This window comes from Podarcis bocagei (genome assembly GCF_964188305.1).
Source record: "Podarcis bocagei genome assembly, chromosome: 1".
NCBI classification, from domain to species: Eukaryota; Metazoa; Chordata; class Lepidosauria; order Squamata; family Lacertidae; genus Podarcis; species Podarcis bocagei.
This window is the reverse complement of record NC_138125.1, coordinates 60,836,517-60,841,724: the sequence shown is the minus strand read 5'-3', so window position 1 is coordinate 60,841,724 and position 5,208 is coordinate 60,836,517. Positions and strand designations below refer to the sequence as shown.

The 5,208-nt window shown below is 45.8% G+C and overlaps 1 long non-coding RNA gene across 2 annotated transcripts; it reads left to right on the top strand.

Moving 5' to 3' along the window:
- Positions 1 to 330: 330 nt before the first annotated feature.
- LOC308588309 lies at positions 331 to 2,586 on the top strand. 2 transcript variants are annotated; one of them, XR_014008621.1, is made up of 2 exons: positions 331 to 445; positions 2,102 to 2,586. It is a non-coding gene; the product is annotated as an uncharacterized lncRNA (long non-coding RNA). The 2 variants fall into 2 exon arrangements; XR_014008622.1 differs by lacking the exon at positions 331 to 445 and adding an exon at positions 1,439 to 1,524.
- The last annotated feature ends 2,622 nt before the right edge of the window (positions 2,587 to 5,208 follow it).

Sequence of the window (5,208 nt, the reverse complement as noted above, 5' to 3'; positions counted from 1 at the left end):
CACTTCCAAGCGGAGCTGGGCAGAGGAAGAAGGGCAGAGAGTATTTTTAAAAAGTCCACTTTTAATAAAAAGAGTGTATTCCACACACACCCTTTGAAAGAAGAGTTAACAGGGCACTTTCCGCCGCGGTTCCCTTTTCTGGTTGCCAAGCGCGCGCCAAGCGCGACCGAGTCCCCAAAGGCGCAGAAGAATGCCCAAGACGCCTGCCTCCGTCTCCCTTCCAACAATGTCATACTTTGTGGAAGTCTGTGGAATTTAAGCTTCGGCTGTTTCCAAGTAACATTGCTTTAGAGTGCGCAAAAAACACACAACAACCACCAAAAAACAAAACAAAACCCTCCATGAAAGGCCAAAACAGTTGTTGCAAGAAAGGAGAAGTTGGAAGCACTGAGAAAACCGAACTTGAGAAAAGTTAGTAAGGGAAACTCTCCGCACAAAAGAGAAGGTATTAAAGGGCTCAGTGGAGACAAAACGAGAATCTGAACGGGACCTTTTAAACTGGGGGAAACCGAGAGCGGGGAACGGGGGGAGGAAGGCCAGACTTTGGGTTAAACTTGCACTCTGAGAACCCAAAAATGCGCTCTAGCAGCTTGGAAGAGCAAGGAGGCAAATTCTCGAGCGATCACCCGGATACATTGGAATGGTATCTTAAAGATACTTTTGGTATCTGGTCGTTTTAGGTTACACAGACGCTTCTTCAAGTGTCAGGCTGACAGCCCAATGGAGGAGCTGTTCTCTGGTTACATATATGCTCCTTGGAGTCATTTTTCTGCCTATATGTATATATAGAATATAGATATATATGCTATTCTGGCAGCACCAGCCCAAAGACGTTTTCCTTGGAAGGGGATCCCTGTTAATTTCAGAGGGTTTTTACTTCCAAGGAAGGACGCTCAAGACGCTGAGAAGAAGAGGAACGTATATTTGGAGAAACTATTCTTTTATTACTATATTTCCATTTACGCGCTTCTAAATTCTAAGATCCGCCAAAACCGGAGCTCGAGCATATTCGAAAAACGACGCAATAACACCATCAGCATCATTACCGGAGGAACCTCCTTTGGTTTCTGGCGGGCAAGCCGGACTGTTTTAATTCTTGGAGGCCGGATTTTGTATACTCCAGTACGATCATACATTGCTAGGCTGGCTTTCCTGTGTTGTGATCCTATTATATTATGATTTTAATAAACGAACAAATACACGAGCCTCCCCCCTCTGTAGAAGTTACCGCCCTGGACTTTCTGAAGCAAGACAAGGGTTGGAGAGGTAAATGATTCAGTAGATGTACAGTTAAGAGAGTGAGCTGTGGACCGCACCAGTGCGCATCCCAGCCTCAGCCTGGAACGGGTGAGGTGGCTTGGATGCGAGCCGCGTGGACGTCAGAATGCCGGCCTCCCTTACAGGGCTGTTGTAAGTGCCAAGTGCGCGAACATTCTAACCTCTACAAATTATTTCGCGCGTCGTCTACACAATCAATGTGATTTCATTCTAAAGGGCATTAACGTCCCACTGGAAACAAGAGGCGTATGAGCTATTTCTTTCATGTTCACCTGGGGGGGGGGAGGTGTTTAGGTTTCAAGGGATGGCTACAACGCAGCGTACCTAGAGCAATTCTAGGCGTGTATACGTCCCCCCGCGCGCCCACAATGCCCTCAATGAGGCTCAGGCTGCAATCCTGAGGCCACCTGTACCTGGCCTGCGAGTAGGCCCAGCTGAACTCAGAGGAGCCTTCTTGGTCGTGCATTTTCGTGAGTACAGTACATAAAAGGAGCCCAGTGGCCATGGGCATAGCCAGGACTGGGGGGCAGAACTGACGTGATTGGTCAGTTAGTTGAATATTTCTATTGTTTTACTTGATGGCGGGGAGCAGCTGCCCCCCGTGGGAAGCCCGTAAGCAGGAGTTGGGTTCAAGAAGTGTCTCCCCTCTGGTGATTCCCCAGCAACTGGCATTCAGAGGCATGCCACCTTCGAAGAGTAAATTCAGAGAAATTCAATTTTTTATTTGTCTGCCTCAACACCATTCAAGAAAACTGTTGCAATGCAAAAATAATGATAATCGATCGTTTTATACTAATTAAGCAATGGGTATTTTTGCTCCCAGGTAATCTTAGGATGGCTCGGGAGGGAGCCCAGACTCGTCCTTCAGAAGCAACAGGTGGGAGAGTCAGAAGTGTTCTCTGCGATTCTGAATGAATGAGCGAATGAATGAATGGACAGCAGACGACAGGCCGCTGCGCTGCGCTGCGCTGCGCGGTGTGAGTGAGTCAGGCCTTTCTCGCTTCCCGCAGGCTTTCCTCCCTTTCACGCCAGCGAGGTTCCCCGCTGGTCCAGCACAGATGCGAGAGGAGAAAGCGAATTGCCCAGAGCCAGATGACAGCTCACCTAGGTGCGAAAATCGCCGACCTTCGCTAAATCCCAGCACAAAGCGACCCGCCTCCCACCCCTCACTCAGCCTGACTGCTATGAGGCTCAGCCTCAGATTTACGTTGTTTTTCTTCATCATTCAGGAGCGGTGATTAATACTCTCCAAAATATGCCCATACCCCAAATTATTGAAGTTAAAAAATTTAAATCTCCCAACGCAGATTATTTCTGTTTCTGCTATGAATTTTGTTCGTATTCTTTATATAGGTTTTTTAAAAGCCGTTTTGTGTACACCCCTTAGACATTCCAAATTTTACGCAGTCTATAAATACCTGAAATGAATATACAAATAATGTCCATGCACAAAATGATGCACATATATTTAAAATATCTCAACACAGTTTATTTCTGTTGCTTTGATGAATTTTATTTGTTCTTATTCTTTGTATGGTTTTTTTTTTAAAAAAAGAAGAAATATGTCTGCTGTTTTGAAATTCTAAATATTAAGAGGTAAACATGGTTTGGTTCTCCTTCATTCCCCTTTAACTCCCTGTTTAAAGTGGTGCTCATGTAATCAGCTGTGTTAAGTGGGGATCCAATAGCATAAGAAGGGACCATGGCCACTAACAGGGGCTGCTGTTTCTAAAGAGCCATTGTGGTCTAGTGGTTAGAGTGTCAGACTAGGACCTGGGTAGACCAGGGTTCCAATCCCCACTTGACCATGAAGTTGACTGGGTCACCTTGGGCCAGTTGCTGCCTCTCAGCCTAACCTGTTGTGGGGATTAAATGAAGAATCAGAGAGCCATGTGTGCCACTTTAAGCTCCTTGGAGAAAAAGGTGGGATACAAATGCAATGTGTGTGTGTGTGTGTGTGTGTGTGTGTGTGTGTGTGTGTGAGAGAGAGAGAGAGAGAGAGAGAGAGAGAGAGAGAGAGAGAATGAGAATACACACACACACATGAATATGACAACAGGTCTGTCAGTGGTTTTATTGGCTCTGAGGTTTATGCCATCTCCATATGTGGAGAGGCACACAGTCCTTGGGATGAGCAATAGGAGATGGCTGTGGTTATTGCTTCCTGCCCTTGTGACTTTCAAGGACAGACCTGGCTTTGGCCAAAGCCTTTGAGTGAGCCCTGGTTGAAAATAAGTCTTGGTCAGAGCTAAAGGGCTAGGGTTTGGGTGGATGGATGGTCCATGTGGAGTTGAGCATGCATTTTTATGATGTGCAGAACCCTGATCAAATCCTTCATAATGTGAATTCATAATATGAATTAGCTTTGGGAAAGGCAAACTTAAAAGGGGCTTCAGCATGTTACAGAATTTTGTGAATACATATTTGTATACTGCTAGTACTGATAGTGTCCTTGTAAAACAGGAAAACTATAAAATTGCAGCTCCCCATTATATGAACATACTATCATGCGTGTTACACCTTTGTGGTGTAACAGAGTGTTGGACTATGACCTGGAAGACCACTCAGCCATAAACCTCACTGGGTGACATTGGACTAGTCACTATCTCTCAATCTAACCTACATCATCACCATCACCATTTTATAATTTGGGGGGCTCACAGCATACTGTATATCAGAACATAATAAAACATCAAACATTTAAAATTCCTGATACGGGACTGCCTTCAGATGTCTTGTAAAGTCAGATAGTTATTTATTTCCTTGACATCTGAAGGGAGGGCATTTCCCAGGGTGGGTGCCACCACCGAGAAGGCCCTCTGCCTGGTTCCCTGTAACATCTCTTTTGTGGTGAGAGAACCAGAAGAAGGCCCTTGGAGGAGGACCTCAGTGTCTGGGTTGAACGATGGGGGTGGATATGCTCCTTCAGGTATACTGGGCCAAGGCCGTTTAGGGCTTTAAAGGTCAGTACCAACACTTTGAATTGTGCTCGGAAACGCACTGGGAGCCAATGAAGATCCTTTAGGACCAGTGTTATATGGTCCCGGCAGCCACTCCCAGTCACCAGTCTAGCTGCCGTATTCTGTGTTAGTTGTAGTTTCTGGGTCATCTTCAAAGGTAGCCTCACAGGGTTGTTGTGAGGATAAATTGAGGAGGGGAAAACCATGTACACCAGCTTGAGCTCCTTTGAGGTGGGGTATGTGAGATATAAAATGTAATAAACACACACACACGCACCATGCATAACCCCCATAATTCCCAAGGGAGTGGGAAGAGACCAAGTATGGTCAACCCATGATGTTCTCTGCACTCCAACTCCCATAATCTGTCTGGCTATGTTGGACTAGATAACCCCTGTGGTCCCTTCCAACTATACCATCCTATGATTCTATGAAACCCTGGAGAGGTGTTGCCAGTCAGCACAGACCACTATTCTTCAACTTTGGGGCCTCAGATGTTGTTGGACTACATCTCCCAGCATCTCATCCTGGCTGGGGATGATGGAAGTTGTAGTCCAGTAACATCTGAGGAGCATGTACTGGTGCTATATTGGATTGACTCAGCATAAAGCAGCTTCCTATATCCCTAGAAGTGGCGAGTGTTGATCAGCCAAACACAGTAGACCAGGCTTCTAGTAAAGACCAGGCCTGAGGTTTTATATTGTTTGCCTAATGTAAGTGCCATGTTGAATATCAGACTGGGAGACTTGAATACACACAGAGCTCCAGGAAGCTCATTAATTATAGCACTTCTTTCCTTTGAAAAGTACAAGGTGGCTAACAACCAGGCCAGTGTAAAATACAATAAGCAAAAGCAGAAACTGACAGCAGCCCACTATACAAAGTTAACCACTGGAGATATGACAGGGCAGTCAGGGAGTCAAGTATGAAAAGCCATAAAAGTCAGGTGGCTCCATCCAGTTTCTAAGGA